Genomic DNA, 17,872 nt, shown 5'->3' on the forward strand with positions numbered 1-17,872 from the left:
ATTAGGAAGGATATTTCTTATGTCCTTTTTTGGTTTACCTTGGAGAACAAGGATTGTATGTATTATGTTCTCAATTATGCAATACATGAAATTAAGCTGTAAAATTCAATTTGGCATCAGAGCCAACCGTAACCCTAAGGCTCCCACCGTATCGCTGCTACAGTGAAACCAGGAAAGAAAATACAAAATATCCGGCAAGTCTGGTCTCTGCCGTATCCTACAGCAAGCCAAGACTGCTGCCCGTATGTGCTGTATTATTACTGTCGATGGGGAACAAAACTCACAGTAGGTATTCAGTTGGTGTCGCTGCATTCCTTCAGCAAACCTAATTGTGTGTTGTGTACGTATGTGTATTGTGCTGTGCCGAGAAGGATTTGCTGCTAGTTGATAATAAAAAAAAGGACTGGCTGCTACTTGAATTGCAGCGTGCAGTCCAATTTTTTTTTGTCTTTAAAGTGCTGCTGCTTGTTTTTTACTTGCAGCATGTGGTTCTATAATTGGTGTGGTGTTGTGATTGTCGTGCATTAGTGTCTCGTGAGTTATTACAATGGTGAATATAGGTTGGATTTTGGATTCCGGTGCAATAGATCATATGACGTATGATAAAACCTTATTTCAATCTATGACACGTCCTCATAGAAAGTATGTGGCAACTGCCAATGGTTCTACTGCTGCTGTTGTTGGAGCGGGAACAGTGTCTCTAACACCCTCTCCCCTTACATAATTGTTTATTGGTTCCGTCATTGTCCCATCACTTATTGTCTGTGCCTCAAGTCACTGAACAATTGGATTATGTTGTATTAATGTATCCTTCATTTTGCTTGCTTCAGGATATTCAGACAAAGGAGATCATTGGGCGTGGCACCAAGAGAGAAAGGTTATATTATGTGGATGACGTGGTTCCTGGAAGAGCTAATTTGGTTCGTGTATCACATAATAGTAATCTACAGAAGGTATTGTTATTGCATCATCGTTTGGGGCATGCATCGTTTGGTTATTTGAAACATATATTACCTGATTTGTTCAGTGGTATTGAAGACTCAAAATTGAAATGTGAAGTATGTATTCTAGCCAAAAGTCATCGTGCTTCATTCCCTTCAAGTATGAATAGAACATCTTCTCCATTTGCGCTAGTACACTCTAATGTGTGGGGGCCTTCCCCCATTAGTACTACTTCGGGAATTAAATGGTTTATTACATTTGTTGATGATTGCACTCGTATGACATGGGTTTATCTGTTGAAACATAAAAGTGATGTTAGTATGATTATTCGGTCTTTCTCTCAGATGGTGGCTACACAATATTCCTCCATTATTCAGGTTCTTCGTTCTGATAACAGGGGTGAATATGTTAACTCTGAGCTTTCTTCTTTTTTTCCGAGATCAAGGAATTCTCCATGAGACCACTTGTCCTTATACCCCGCAACAAAATGGAGTGGCTGAAAGGAAGAACCGTCATATTTTGGAAACTGCTCGTGCATTGCTTATTGGCGCATCTGTACCTAAGAGTTTTTAGCCGAACGCCGTTACGTATGCCGTGTATGTCATCAATCACATGCCATCTCGGGTTGTAGAATTCTGTACTTTACTCCAAGTTCTGACAGAACATGTTCTAGTTGTCTCTACCAACACTCTTACTCCTCGAGTGTTTGGTTGCATTGCTTACGTTCATATCCACAAGATTCATCGTAGTAAATTGGATCCTTATGCTCTTCGGTGTGTTTTTCTTGGCTTTGCATCCCAACAGAAAGGTTATAAATGCTATCACCCTGAGGCCCGCCACATGTACGTCACCATGGATGTGACTTTCTCTGAATCCGAGTGTTTTTATACTCTCATATTCCCACATTCCGATCCCAAGGGGGAGAGTGTTATTTGTGATCTTGATGGTGTGTTTGGGTGGTTGGATGTCCAAGACGTGCATCATTCAGGGGGAGATGACAATACCGTGCCAAGGGAGAAAGCACAAGATGACAATACCGTACCAAGGGAGGAAGCAGAGTCTTGGCTGCTTCCTACCGAAGATAATATAGATAGGTAGCCACTGATTTCCGCTAAGGAAACTTGTACCGAGAACCCCTGTGTTGTAGATGGTGTTCAACCACCTGCTACCGAGGGCGAGCCAGCCTCACCACAAGCATTTGCCGAAGCTAGCAGCCATGAGATTTGTACCGAAGCTTCCTCCCCTCTCTCTAGCTCGATCATGCCATCGTCCAATACGTCTTCTTTGAATATCCCTAATGTAAGTGCTAGTGATACTCATGTAACTAATGATGTTATAAGTATATATAAACTACCACCAAGGCAAAATCGTGGTGTACCTCCTGACAAGTTATCTCCAGAAGGAAAAGGAAAGTATCCCATAGCAAATTATGTGTCGTGTGAAAACCTTTCACCTGAACGTCAAGCTTGGGTGAACAATATGGAGTCAATTCAAGTGCCAACTCGAGTAGAGGAAGCTTTGAAGAGTCGAGAATGGGTGGAGGCAATGGATGAAGAGATGAAGGCACTACAGAAAAATAATACATGGGAAGTAGTGGAGTTCCCGAAAGGGAAGAAGCCAGTTGGGTGCTGATGGGTTTTTACAATTAAATACAAAGCTGACGGTTCACTCGACAGGTATAAGGCGCGGTTGGTAGCAAAATGATATATTCAAATGTATGGTGTTGATTACTAGGAAACTTTTTCTCCAGTAGCTAAGATGAACACGGTACGAGTTCTAATCTCATTAGTTGCGAATTTGAATTGGCCATTGAAACAGTTTGATGTAAAAAATGCATTTCTTCATGGACATTTGGAGGAGGAAGTGTACATGAATTTTCCTCTAGGATATGATAATGGAGGGCAAAAGGGAGTGTGTCGATTGCGGAAGTCTCTTTATGGGCTAAAGCAGTCACCTCGTGCATGGTTTGGAAGATTCACTCAGACCATGAGAAAGAATGGGTATTATCAGAGTCATTCTAATCATACTCTATTTGTGAAATGGAGGATTGGTAAAGTAGCAGCCTTAATTATTTATGTGGAAGATATGATAATAACAGGGGATGATTCAGATGAGATTGTCAAATTGGAGAAGAACCTTGCGGCCGAGTTCGAGATGAAGAGTTTGGGTGACTTAAAGTATTTTTTGGGAGTTAAGGTTGCTCGTTCGTCCAAAGGTATTTTCTTGTCTCAAAGGAACTATGTTCTTGATTTGTTAAAGGAAATAGGTATGCTTGAGTGTAAACCTGTGGATACGCCTATTGTGGAGAAACATCACTTAGGGATTTATCCAGATCAAGAACCAGTGGATAAAGGCAGATATCAGAGGCTGGTGATAGGAGCATATTTATGCGACTTAGTTAACATGTTTTCTTACACTTACTTAGTTAGTTATTGCTTATAAGAGTGTTTTAAACTATTTTCGTATGTTTGTAGGTCCTAATAACAAAGATGGCAAGAAAAGTGCATTTTGGTGCATTTTAGAGCAATTTTGGGATGAAATGGATTGCATGCACTTGGAGACATGAGGATGGACGTTTTGGGAAGATTAGAATTCAACATATGTGTGTAAGTGTGTGACCTACAACTAACAAACATCATAGCTGCCATGTGATGGAGACAACATCATGCAAGGTACATGCAAAGACACCCACATGCAAAGACAACACACACACGGCATGGAGAGAAAGTATAGTGGTTTGTGGCTAAAATGTTGAAGCAAGTGTGTGCAAATGCAAAGGGGATCTAAACATGGATAGCACATGTCATTTGCAAAGGAGAAACAAAGATGACAACACACACATGCAAAGAAGAAAACAGCAAGAAACGCACAGCACATGGAAGAAAGCATGGCAGCGCACACATGGGAAAGAAAGGCACGGCATGGGCAGGAAATGAGTTGAATTGTGGCTGAATTAATGAAGAGCATGTGTGTGTGCAAGTGTGACAGCTTGTACATGTGGAAATGATGACTAGATGGCAGCACACACACATGGGAATGCAAGGAAACACACGGCATGGGCAGCATGAAATCAGAAAATGAAGAATGAAGATGTGGAAATGATGATTACATGGACATACACACACATGCAAAGAGGCCTTGAGCACCATCCTTCACACTTGTGCAGCAGAAACCCTTCATCATTACTTAACATTTCTGCCACAAGAACATGGAGACAACATTATACAAGGCATGTGCAAAAGAGAAACATGGACAGCCAATAAATTCGTCAAAACTGCCTGTGCAGATTAGCTGACTTTGGAAGCATGTTACGAACAGCTCCGAATGAATGAGAGAATGATCTTTATATGCTTGGAAAGCTACGGATGTCTATTTTCTGGAGAAATTTACGGATTGTTAATATCATTTTTCTAGAAGAAGTTATGGGCATTGTAACACTGAAAGGTTCAGAAAAGGGCTAAGCAGATTTGGCTAATAAAATGAGAAAGTAAAGGCACTTGTTTTGTGTTTTGCTTTGTCATCAACACTCAGCAGCAAATGGGGTTATGATTGCACTCATTTGGCTTTGGAGCAAGTGGAAATGCACAGCTAGAAAGAGAAGACACACCCACATGCAAAGGAAAGGAGAAACATGGGCAGAAAATGGGTGGATTGGTAGCTGAAATGATGAAGCATGTGTGTGCAAAAGGAAGGAGAAACATGGACAGCACACACCCATGCAATCTGCACATGCAAAGGAAATGGAGTGGTCCTCTCCCTAGCCTATAAATACATCCACCACCCCCCTTCCAAAGGGGTACAATCTTGATCCATCAAAAGAGCTTCATTTCATTCACAAACACAATTTCCTTGTAGTGACCTCCATCCATTCATCTAGCCATACTACATCTCACCAATCCATACACTTTCATCTCTTAGCCGTGCAAATCCATTCCATCCATATATCCATACACATCCTAGACACTTGTGCTACAACAAGGTGGTGAAAACAAAGGTCCTTGGCGTTTCAAGCTTGGAACTTTGGAGCGTTTTAGGTGTACTTCGTTTTTGCTTTCAATGTCTACTTTATTACTTTCTAATTTTGTTGCAATTATGAGTGGCTAAACCCCTATTTAGTTAGGGGGAAGTTTGAAGCCATGAACATGCTTGAGATTTGAATTGATTTCCTCCAATTGTGATTTGATAAGTTGTGATTGCAATTCAATTATCTATTTTATTCATAACTAATTCTTGTATGTTTATTAAGGATGCATACTTAGTTTTCATGCATGAATTAGATGCTAGAATATAAATGAGTTTCACCTAATCGTTACAAGTTTATATTCATGAGTAGTGAAGGTTGTTTATCATATTCGCGTTAATTGAATTCTTGGCAAATGTATCATGCATTCATAGTTATAATTGCCTCGTCAACACTTATGATTTTCATTGAACGTAATGATCTCTGATTGTATCTCTATTATGCATTCATATAGGGGACTTTTAGAGAATGATTTGGGTTGTTGCATGCATTCATCCAACTCAATGAGTAAAGGAAAATCTGAGGGTTAATTTGTGCATCACGGTTAATTTGGGGTGTTGAGCATCATAGTTAATTCAAAAGCAATTGGAAATCGATTCATATACAAGTGTGTCATGTGTGAAGAACGGACCTCTAACTAATCCATCCATCATCTCATTTCTTAAATTCGTTTTACAATCTGTCTAATTTTATAAGTTGTTTGTTTGTTTGTTTGTTTCAAATTCATCAAAACTAAAAACCCCTTTTACTTTCTTGTTTCAAAGTGTTAAAATCTGTTTTGTTTGTGTTTTAGAGTGTTTTGAGTCAAGTCAAAAACCAAATTTCGTCCAAAGTTGTGTTAGAGTCAGAAACTGCCTAGTCTTTGTTTTTAGGCAGTTTTGAGTGTTTTTAAGTTGTTTTGAGTCTTTAGAATCTGTTTTGAGTCCCTTGAGTCTATTCAAACGTTTTTAATTTATTTTTAAGTTTTTGAGTAAGTTTAGAGGTTTTAGCAAGCCCTCCTAATCCCCAGTTTAAGAACGATCCCTACTTATACATATACTACAATTGTCAAAAGAGGGTTTAATTTGAGTGCTTAACTTTCATTGCATCAAATTTTGGCGCCGTTGCCGGGGATTAGCAACTTTGCTATTCCCTCGTTGTTTCTTTTTATTTATTTTTGTCTGTTTTTATTTTAGTTTGCTGATTGGGTTTATTTCTTATTTTTAGGTTCTAGTTTATGACTCGTAATTCTCAACATATTAGTGCAAACATCTCGGAGTTCGACGGCGATTTTGAAAGAACTTTGAGAAGAAAGAAGAGGCATCCAGAACCTAGTGAACCTAGTTCAAGTTCAGAGGCCGAATCTGAATTTGAAGAAAAAGAAGAAGAAGTCATGGCAACGGACAATCGTACAATCAAAGAACTCTCGGCCTCGGGGTTGGCAAATGCCGCACCCCTTTGCATTCAATACCCTATGGCTGCTCAAGGCAAGACCAATGAGTTCGAATTGAAGTCAAGCTTGTTGCATCACATTCCTAAATACCATGGGCTGTCCATGGAAGATCCAAACAAGCATCTTAAAGAGTTCGAAGTGGTTTGTTCGAGCATGACTCCCATCAATGTCGATGGGAACATTTTGATGATGAAGGCCTTTCAATTCTCTCTTTTGGAAAGGGCTAAAGATTGGCTTTATGAGTTAGCACCCGGAACGGTCACGTCTTGGGAAAGCATGAAGAGGGCGTTTTTAGAGAAGTTCTTCCCCACTTCGAGAGTCATTCTCTTGAGGAAGAAGATTAGTGGGATTCAACAAAATCAAGGTGAATCGTTTCCCACATATTATGAACGTTATAAAACTCTTGTTGCTTCATGTCCACAGCACCAAATGAAGGAGGAGCTGCTCATTCAATACTTGTACGAAGGACTCCTCCCCATTGAACGTCAAATGCTAGATGCCTCGGTGGGTGGTGCGTTGGTTGACATGACTCCGGTGGCTGCCAAGACTTTAATTGCAAACCGAGCACACAATGCACAACAATATGAGGGTGTTGGACAAAGAGAAGGCCCACGACAACATAGTGTGAATGAGGTAAATGCAATTTTTGAAATTCAATCACAACTTGCTAATCTTACCTCTCTTGTGTCTCAGGTTGTAATTGGGTCAAAACCACAAGAAAATCAAGTTTGCACCGTGTGCTCCATCCAAAGGCATTCATCCGAGAAATGCCCTCAGTTGATCGAGAATGGTGGATGGGAATCTGCCAATGCTATTGGATTCCAAGGCCAAAATCAAACCAGATACGATCCATACTCGAACACAGACAACCCCGGATGGAGAGATCACCCTAATATGAAGTGGAGAGAGCCCCAACAACCTGCACAACAAGGGGGATTTAGGCAAAACCCCCCTGGGTTCCCACGGCCATATCAACAAAATCAACCACCCTCGGCCCAACCGAGAACAAGTTCGCCCATGGATAATGATCAACTTGTTCAATTGCTAACCAATGTGGCGCAGGGCATGCAAAATCAAGCCAAGGAGGTGGAAGATTTGAAAAAACAAATGGGACAAATGGCTGAATTCATGGGGCAATTCAGTAGAGAACAAGGCAAGTTACCAAGTTCAACAAATGTGAATCCAAAGGGCGGATTCGAATTCGCCAAAGCCATCATGTTGCGTAGTGGAAAAGAAGTTGGAAGTGAGTCCGACACTCCTAAATCTGCCCAAAAAGAGGATGAAAAGCTGCAAAATGAGGAGGGGAGCACTAGCACACCCACGGAAAGAGTGAATCAACCATTGCCCCAGGCCCCTATCATTCATAAATCGGCCAAACAAGGTAAGTTGAGTTCAAATTCACTTAATACTAATATGACTCATGTTCATTTTCCTCGTAGGTTCATGCAATCGAAGAAGGATGAGAGTGAGAAAGACATTCTTGAAACATTCCGGAAAGTGCAAGTAAACATTCCACTCCTTGAGGCAATTAAACAAGTCCTGAAATATGCCAAATTTCTCAAAGAGTTATGCACAACCAAGAGAAGAATGTCGAACAAAGAGGTAGTTAAGGTAAGTGAAAATGTTTCAGCCGTATTGCAACGTAAAATGCCCACTAAATGCAAAGACCCCGGAAGTTTTACGATTCCCTATGTGATTGGCAATACTCGATTTGAAAATGCAATGCTAGATTTAGGTGCATCTATAAATGTCATGCCTTACTCTATATATGCATCTATGAACTTGGGTGAATTGAAAAAGGATGGTGTGATTATACAATTGGCTGATCGTTCTAACGCATACCTAAAAGGTGTTTTGGAGGATGTTTTAGTACAGGTGAACCATTTGATCTTTCCGGCTGATTTTTATGTTTTAGACATGGAAGATTCAGTCCATTCCACCTCTTTGCCAATTCTTCTTGGTAGGCCATTCATGAAGACAGCCCGTACAAAGATTGATGTATACAAAGGAACTTTGACGATGGAATTTGATGGGGAAGTTATCAATTTTAATATTTCTGAAACTATGAGATATCCTGTTGATGATCACTCTTGCTTTTCTATTGATGTTATTGATTCTTTGGCGCAGGAGTATCTTGAGGAATTGAACGAGGATGCCCTTGAAATAGCCATTACGAAGGGCATAGAACTAAAAAACCAAGAACTTAGGGCAATGCAAACCCACGGCCAAATTGGGGAGCCCAATGTCGTGCCCTTTAATGAGGAAGTTGTGGAGGTTGTGGCTGCCCTTGAGTCGCTTCCACGACAATATGGTAAGGTTCCGCTCTCAATTTCAAGTTCAGTTTCTACTAAGATGTTACCTTCTGTTGATCAGGCACCTACTCTTGAACTTAAGCCGTTGCCGGACCATTTGAAATATGTGTTTTTGGGAAATGATGAGACATTGCCCGTCATTGTTTCTTCAAGTCTCACGACACATGAAGAAGAAAAGCTTGTGAGAGTGCTACGAGAGCACAAAACAGCCATGGGGTGGACCTTGGCCGACATTAGGGGAATTAGCCCCACCACTTGCATGCATCGCATACTTCTTGAGGAGGGGACTAAACCATCCCGAGAGGCTCAACGCCGTCTTAACCCTCCTATGATGGAAGTTGTGAAGAAGGAAATAATCAAGCTCTTAGATTGTGGCGTGATCTATCCTATCTTCGATAGCCATTGGGTTTCACCAGTTCAAGTCGTTCCCAAGAAGTCTGGAGTTACTGTTGTCAAGAATGATGAGAACGAGTTGGTACCTACACGAATTCAAACTGGATGGCGTGTTTGTATTGACTATAGGAAGCTAAATGCTACAACGAGGAAAGATCACTGTCCTTTGCCATTCATCGACCAAATGCTTGAAAGGTTAGCCGGTCGTGCTTTTTATTGTTTTCTTGATGGATATTCTGGATATAACCAAATTGTAATAGCACCGGATGACCAAGAGAAGACCACATTCACATGTCCCTTTGGAACTTTTGCCTATCGTCGCATGCCATTCGGCCTATGCAACGCACTTGCCACTTTCCAAAGGTGTATGGTAAGTATATTCTCTGATTATGTTGAGAAGATAATTGAGGTATTTATGGATGATTTCAGTGTATTTGGGGAGTCTTTTGATAATTGTTTGGATAATCTGACCTTGATCTTGAAACGATGTGTTAAAACTAACCTTGTGTTGAATTGGGAAAAATGCCACTTTATGGTTAAACAAGGTATAGTTTTAGGCCATATTGTTTCAGAAAAAGGAATTGAAGTAGATAAATCAAAAATAGACCGTGTACGTCACTTACCCTCTCCTACTTCGGTTAGAGAGGTTCGTTCGTTTCTTGGCCATGTAGGGTTCTACAGGCGTTTCATCAAGGATTTTTCCAAAATATCCAACCCCCTTTGCCGATTGCTTCAAAAAGATGTGCCCTTCCAGTTTGATGAGGAGTGTGAATCAGCATTCAAGCAGCTCAAAGAGAATCTCACTTCAGCCCCTATCATTGTTCCTCCCGATTGGAGCCTTCCTTTTGAGCTTATGTGCGATGCATCCGACTATGCATTAGGCGCTGTTTTGGGGCAAAGAAAAGACAAGCAGCCGCATGTTATATACTATGCCTCTCGAACTCTCAATGATGCCCAATTGAACTACTCCACAACGGAAAAAGAACTTCTAGCTATTGTCTTTGCTTTAGATAAATTTCGATCTTACTTAATTGGAACTAAAGTGATTGTTTATACTGATCATGCAGTTTTAAAGTACTTACTAACGAAGAAGGAAGCAAAACCGAGGCTCATTCGTTGGATGCTTCTTCTTCAAGAGTTTGACATCGAAATCCGAGACAGGAAAGGAAGCGAGAATGTGGTGGCTGACCACTTGAGCTGAATGGTCCATGAGGAGCATGAGCATAACGTGCTTATCCCTGAAACTTTCCCCGATGAGCAGTTGCTGTCCATTGAGGTAAGTGAACCATGGTATGCCGATCTAGTGAATTACATAGTGTCTAAACAAGTTCCTAGCACTCTCACCAAGCACCAATGTGATAAACTTCGAAAAGATGCACGCTTCTATGTTTGGGATGATCCCTATTTGTGGAAGTATTGCTCTGATCAGATTTTGTGTATATGTGTGCATGATTGTGAATTTCTTTCGATTCTAAGATTTTGTCATACTTATGCTTATGGTGGACATTTTGGCACTCAAAGAACGGCATTAAAGGTTCTTGAATGTGGATTTTATTGGCCCACGTTGTTTAAAGATGCTAGAACTTATTGTCTAACGTGTGATCGGTGCCAAAGAATGGGAAACATAGGTACCAAGGATCAAATGCCGCAGCAACCCCTATCCTTTGTTGAAATTTTTGACGTTTGGGGTATTGATTTCATGGGTCCTTTCCTTCAATCCTATGGTTTAACTTATATCTTGCTAGCTGTTGATTACGTTTCAAAATGGGTGGAAGCAAAAGCCACTCATACTAACGATTCTAAGGTTGTTGCAGATTTTGTGAAAACTAACATTTTTGCTAGGTTTGGAATGCCTAGAGTTCTCATTAGTGATGGAGGATCCCACTTTTGTAATCGAACCATTGAGGCTTTGCTAAAAAAGTACAATGTTACACATAAGGTTTCAACACCTTATCATCCTCAGACCAATGGGCAAGCCGAGGTTTCAAACAAAGAGATCAAGCAAATCCTTGAGAAAACTGTGGGGCCAACAAGGAAGGATTGGAGCTTGCGCTTAGACGATGCATTGTGGGCTTATCGTATGGCCTACAAAACTCCCCTTGGCATGTCCCCTTTTCGGCTCATCTATGGTAAGCCATGTCATTTGCCCGTCGAGTTAGAGCACAAAGCACATTGGGTTGTGAAGACCTTCAACATGGATATAGATGCTGCCGGGGTGCATAGAAAGCTCCAATTAAATGAACTCGAGGAGATTAGGCATGAGGCGTACGAGAATGCTTGGATTTACAAGGATAAGACCAAGGCGTATCATGACAAGATGCTTCGTACAAAGACATTCTCCAAGGGGCAGAAAGTGCTTCTCTTTGATTCTCGCCTTCGGTTATTCCCCGGTAAGTTACGCTCTAAGTGGATTGGACCCTTTGTTATTACTAATGTTTTTTCCCATGGTGCAGTCCAAGTCCAAAGCATGAAAACTGGCCATGAATTTAAGGTGAATGGGCATCGTTTGAAGCCCTATTACGACCTGTTTGAAGAGCATATCGTGGAGGAAATACCTCTCCATGCCGTGAGCCCTAATGAAGCTTAAAATGAGGTATCGTCCGGCTGCAAGACGTTAAAGAAAGCGCTTCTTGGGAGGCAACCCATGTATTCAAATAAGGAAGATTTTTGAATTGCTCCACAATCAGTTTTGCGTTTCTAAAAACCTTCCATTTTCTGTAGTTTTATTTTGCCATGATTGTCATTTTTATTTTGTTGCTTGTTTAAATTATTTTTGGTGTGGGTTTATTTTTGAAACACTGACAATTATGCAAGGTATTTTTACATTCATAAAAAAAGAAAGGAACATTAATCAGATAAATACAAGAGGGAGCCTTCACAAAGGCTGCTTAAGAGAAGTCTCAGTAGTCGGCGGAGCCCCAGAAGGAGGAGGCATCAGAGGTTGATCATTTGGAGCTTCATTACGCGGCACAGCCCCAGAAGACGAAGGCAAATGCTGTTGGAACAAACCCACAAACCGCTGATGATCAAGTAAAATCTGACCATCAGATTCTTGCATCTGGTCAATCTTCCTCTTCATGTTTGTAGCATAATTATGTGCGAGCCTGTGCAATTGTTTATTTTCATGCTTAAGCCCTCTAATCTCCTGCTTGAGACTCATCACTTCAGCCGCCAATGATTCAACTTGACGGGTTCGGGCAAATAGGCGTTGGGCCATATTGGACACGGAACCTGCGCACTGCACACTAAGAGCCAGAGATTCCTTAACAGCCAACTCATCAGACCATTTGGCAAGTAGTCTGTTATCTTTAGGAGTGACAAGGTTCCTGGCCACCACCGCAGCTGTCATATCATTCTTCATCACCGAATCCCCAACGGTAAGGGGACCAGTAGGGGATATGAAGGATGGGCGCCATATATTGTCTGGAGAAGGCGGGGCTGCCTCTTCACCAAGGTTCAAGTCAAAACGACGGTCGGAAGGGCCAGACATTTTTCAGAGGTGTTAAAGAAAGAGGAGATCGGACAAGTCAAGATTGTAGAAGTGCAAAACGGGAGTTTTTACAAGCAGAAATTGAAGTGTGCTTTGAACGTCCTGCATACCTCTATAAAAATCAGCACACGATGGGATTTCAGAGATCGAAGAGGCGAGCTCAGAAATCGAAGAGGCCAACTAAAAAATCAAAGAGGCGCTAGCTTTCTCAAAAGCTAAGCTTGCTCAGAAACCACGGCCAATCTTATTTTCCAGATTTGTCAACATCTGTCACATGCAGAGTAAGCTTTACAGAAATCACGGGTAGTTTTTCGAAGCGCCAATTCCAACCATCTGCTTTTCCAGACGTGTCAACATCTGTCACATGCAGAGTAAGCTTTCCGGAAATCACGGGCAGTTTGTCAAAGCGTCGATTCCAACCATCTGTTTTTTCAGACGTGTCAACATCTGTCACATGCAGAGTCAGCTTTCCGGAAATTACGGGCAATCTGTCGTCTTGTGAAGTAGAAAGCACGTGAAGTTTACTATTAAATCATCCAACGGTTGCTGACGAGAGTGAAAGACTAGTACCGGTTATTGATTTTTATAAATGTCATCCTTCACCCTCAATTGCAAGGCAGACATACATAACCCTTCTTCTTCTCAGAGAATGCCTTTCTAACAAACCCTCTCGAGTCACTCAGTGTTCCTTATTCCTTGGGGTACCTCTGCAAACAACCCATCTAAAGCAAAAGTATTTCATATCATGAAGGTTGAAAGCAAGAGTATTTTATATCATGCTTTCTCCTTGTCCTTCTCCTTGTCGTTGTTTTAGGACAAGGAGAAAGTGAGTAATCAGCCAGCACTTGGTATCAATCTTCCGATCTAGAACCGACTGCCTGGAACCCCTTCCTGATTGCTTACCTAGCCTTGCTCTCGAGTACTCATCCTCATCATCTTATGCTTCCGTTTCGTCTACCACATCTGCCTGGGGAACAGATAAGGGAAGTGAAAATGATACCTCGAAACATGTGGAGACAATTTACCAATTCATCCTTAGCTAGGGACAAGGAGAAAGAAAGCAAGAGGTGGGCACTTGGAAAGATTGAAGAAAGAAACAGACCAACACCTTTACCTCATGCCTGCCCGCCATGTAAAAGAAACAAGCAGAGAAGAATGCAGACTGCACAATCAAATCATCCCAGCAGAAGGAGTCTGATTTGAAACCAAGGAACTCTCATATTTCTCGCTCAGAATTCCAAACCAGTTCGAGATCAAAGCTGTGGAAAGTCAACAAGATCATCTATCTCCAAAACCAGATTTGCATTCTTAAACTCTACTCTGTCTGGTTTTTACTTTGCCATATTTGTCATGTTTATTCGTTAATTGTTTGTTTGCTTGTTTTTGTGTGAGTTTATGCTTAAAACATTGAGGACAATGTTTGATTTAAGTGTGGGGGGGGGGGGGGGTAACCAAGTTGTTTTGCATGAAATTCGTAGGAGTTTATCACCCATTACTTCTAGTGTTGTTCATTGCTGTTTTAAGTGTTTTTAAGCTATTTTGGAGTATTTTAGTGTGTTTTGACATGAAAATCTCATAAAAATTTGAAAAATTGTTTTGAAAAAAAAAAACCAAAAAGAGTTGTTTTTGTATGTGTCTTAGGGTACCTTCCAACACAATGATGAGGATTTGGTTTTTAATTACATGACTGCTAAAGAGAGTTATAAACATGGATGAACATTTGATTTACTCTTTGGTGTATGCTTGGTTGTGGTTATAATTTATGAATTCACATGCAATCATAAAGAAAAAATCAGTTTTGTAACATGCTTGAAAGAAGGAACTCAAATGTACGCTACAACCTTGTGAGACTTGAGCCTAAACGTTTATTTGGAGAGTTAATAAACTGTGCATCATTGTTTTCTAAAGTCGTTGCATGATCTCATTATTCTTTGCTTGGTTGCTACTTAGAAGGTGTTTCATCATTTAGTTCCAAATGCTAGAACTCATGCCTATTTCATACAAAGCATGTTATTGATTTGCATAACACATATTCAAGATGAAGTTGTTTAGTGAGCCGAGAGCCAAAAAGCCTATCCCATTCATTATATGTTTAAGTTTAACCCCATTGAGCCTTGTTTAGCCTACGTTCTTTGTTAACCCACACTATCCTCACCTAGCCTAGATTAGGACCATCCATACCCTTGTTCTTGAAGCATAGTAAAGCATGACTCAAATTGAATTATTTTTTGTTAATGTATTGCAGAAAACAAGTGTGGGGGAAGTGATTCTTGTGTGTGTGTGTGCGCCAAAGTCCTTAATAAGGCACGGGTCGAAAAAAAAAAAAAAAAGTTGTGAAAATGTATGAAAAAGAGTTCTAAAGTGTTGTTTGTTGAAGAAAGGGTCCAAAACATTGAATTCGGCCCTAAGTGTTGCTTAAATCTTCCATTTGTGTTAAAAGTTGATTTCTGCATTCTAAAGTGAATTCTAAGTTTCGATTTCATTACTTTGCTTGCTATTGCTTTAAGAACGTTTGTTATCCCTATCTTTCCTTTGTTAACCATTACCCCAAGCCCCGTTACAACCCTTGACTTCTATCTTGAGTGTTATGTGTTTCAATTTGTGGAGTTTGAATTTGGTATGAGCATATGGTGTCACTGGTTCTCGCATCTAAGTAGTAGCATTCCATTCATGAGATCATATCTAAACATGCTTAATAACTCCAGAAATTGCTTTCTTTGTAACACATATATGTGAGTGTTCGTTTCCATGTTTACATCAATCTTCTCACATATAACTAGTGTAGGGTGTGTAGTCAGAAAATGTGTGAAAATAGAGAGTATCTTGTAAGGAATTGAGCAAATTCTCTAAGGCATGTTACTACATTCAAAACATCATTTTAATTGGTTAAATGTGAACTAGTAAGTGGTGACTGTGATTAAGTATGTGCTCAAGTGTGAAGATAACTAAAATCTGTGGGAATAATGATTTTTAACATGTCATGTGCATTGGAAATCCCTGAGGCAAATGTTGGAAGGATTAGAATGTGTTTTTTTACTTTGTTTTGTTTGTTTGTTTGTTTTCTTTATTTTGCTCGAGGACTAGCAAAAGCTAAGTGTGGGGGAATTTGATAGGAGCATATTTATGCGACTTAGTTAACATGTTTTCTTACACTTACTTAGTTAGTTATTGCTTATAAGAGTGTTTTAAACCATTTTCGTATGTTTGTAGGTCCTAATAACAAAGATGGCAAGAAAAGTGCATTTTGGTGCATTTTAGAGCAATTTTGGGATGAAATGGATTGCATGTACTTGGAGACATGAGGATGGACATTTTGGGAAGATTAGAATTCAGCATATGTGTGTAAGTGTGTGACCTACAACTAACAAACATCATAGCTGCCATGTGATGGAGACAACATCATGTAAGGTACATGCAAAGACACCCACATGCAAAGACAACACACACACGGCATGGAGTGAAAGTATAGTGGTTTGTGGCTGAAATGTTGAAGCAAGTGTGTGCAAATGCAAAGGGGATCTAAACATGGATAGCACATGTCATGTGCAAGGGAGAAACAAAGATGACAACACACACATGCAAAGAAGAAAACAGCAAGAAAGGCACGGCACATGGAAGAAAGCATGGCAGCACACACATGGGAAAGAAAGGCACGGCATGGGCAGGAAATGAGTTGAATTGTGGCTGAAATAATGAAGAGCATGTGTGTGTGCAAGTGTGACAGCTTGTACATGTGGAAATGATGACTAGATGGTAGCACACACACATGGGAATGCAAGGAAACACACGGCATGGGCAGCAGGAAATCAGAAAATGAAGAATGAAGATGTGGAAATGATGATTACATGGACATACACACACATGCAAAGAGGCCTTGAGCACCATCCTTCACACTTGTGCAGCAGCAACCCTTCATCATTACTTAACATTTCTGCCACAAGAACATGGAGATAACATTATACAAGGCATGTGCAAAAAAGAAACATGGACAGCCAACAAATTCGTCAAAACTGCCTGTGCAGATTAGCTGACTTTGGAAGCATGTTACGAACAACTCCGAATGAATGAGAGAATGAGCCTTATATGCTTGGAAATCTACGGATATCTACTTTCTGGAGAAATTTACGGATTGTTAATATCATTTTTCTAGAAGAAGTTATGGGCATTGTAACACTGAAAGGTTAGAAAAGGGCTAAGCAGATTTGGCTAATAAAATGAGAAAGTAAAGGCACTTGTTTTGTGTTTTTCTTTGTCATCAACACTCAGCAGCAAATGGGGTTATGATTGCACTCATTTGGCTTTGGAGCAAGTGGAAATGCACAGCTAGAAAGAGAAGACACACCCACATGCAAAGGAAAGGAGAAACATGGGCAGAAAATGGGTGGATTGGTGGCTGAAATGATGAAGCATGTGTGTGCAAAAGGAAAGGAGAAACATGGACAGCACACACCCATGCAATCTGCACATGCAAAGGAAATGGAGTGGTCCTCTCCCTAGCCTATAAATACATCCACCACCCCCCTTCCAAAGGGGTACAATCTTGATCCATCAAAAGAGCTTCATTTCATTCACAAACACAATTTCCTTGTAGTGACCTCCATCCATTCATCTAGCCATACTACATCTCACCAATCCGTACACTTTCATCTCTTAGCCGTGCAAATCCATTCCATCCATATATCCATACATATCCTAGACACTTGTGCTACAACAAGGTGCTGAAAACAAAGGTCCTTGGCGTTTCAAGCTTGGAACTTTGGAGCGTTTTAGGTGTACTTCGTTCTTGCTTTCAATGTCTACTTTATTACTTTCTAATTTTGTTGCAATTATGAGTGGCTAAACCCCTATTTAGTTAGGGGGAAGTTTGAAGCCATGAACATGCTTGAGATTTGAATTGATTTCCTCCAATTGTGATTTGATAAGTTGTGATTGCAATTCAATTATATATTTTATTCATAACTAATTCTTGTATGTTTATTAAGGATGCATACTTAGTTTTCATGCATGAATTAGATGGTAGAATATAAATGAGTTTCACCTAATCGTTACAAGTTTATATTCATGAGTAGTGAAGGTTGTTTATCACAATCGCGTTAATTGAATTCTTGGCAAATGTATCATGCATTCATAGTTATAATTGCCTCGTCAACACTTATGATTTTCATTGAACGTAATGATCTCTGATTGTATCTCTATTATGCATTCATATAGGGGACTTTTAGAGAATGATTTGGGTTGTTGCATGCATTCATCCAACTCAATGAGTAAAGGAAAATCTGAGG

At 40.3% G+C, this 17,872-nt stretch overlaps 1 long non-coding RNA gene across 1 annotated transcript; it reads left to right on the plus strand.

Annotated features, from left to right (window-relative positions):
- Positions 1 to 4,232: 4,232 nt before the first annotated feature.
- Positions 4,233 to 17,549, plus strand: LOC126595813 (uncharacterized). Its single transcript, XR_007613701.1, has 2 exons — positions 4,233 to 4,936; positions 17,321 to 17,549. It is a non-coding gene; the product is annotated as an uncharacterized LOC126595813 (long non-coding RNA).
- Positions 17,550 to 17,872: the final 323 nt, after the last annotated feature.

This window comes from Malus sylvestris, chromosome 13, assembly GCF_916048215.2.
Source record: "Malus sylvestris chromosome 13, drMalSylv7.2, whole genome shotgun sequence".
NCBI classification, from domain to species: domain Eukaryota; kingdom Viridiplantae; phylum Streptophyta; class Magnoliopsida; order Rosales; family Rosaceae; genus Malus; species Malus sylvestris.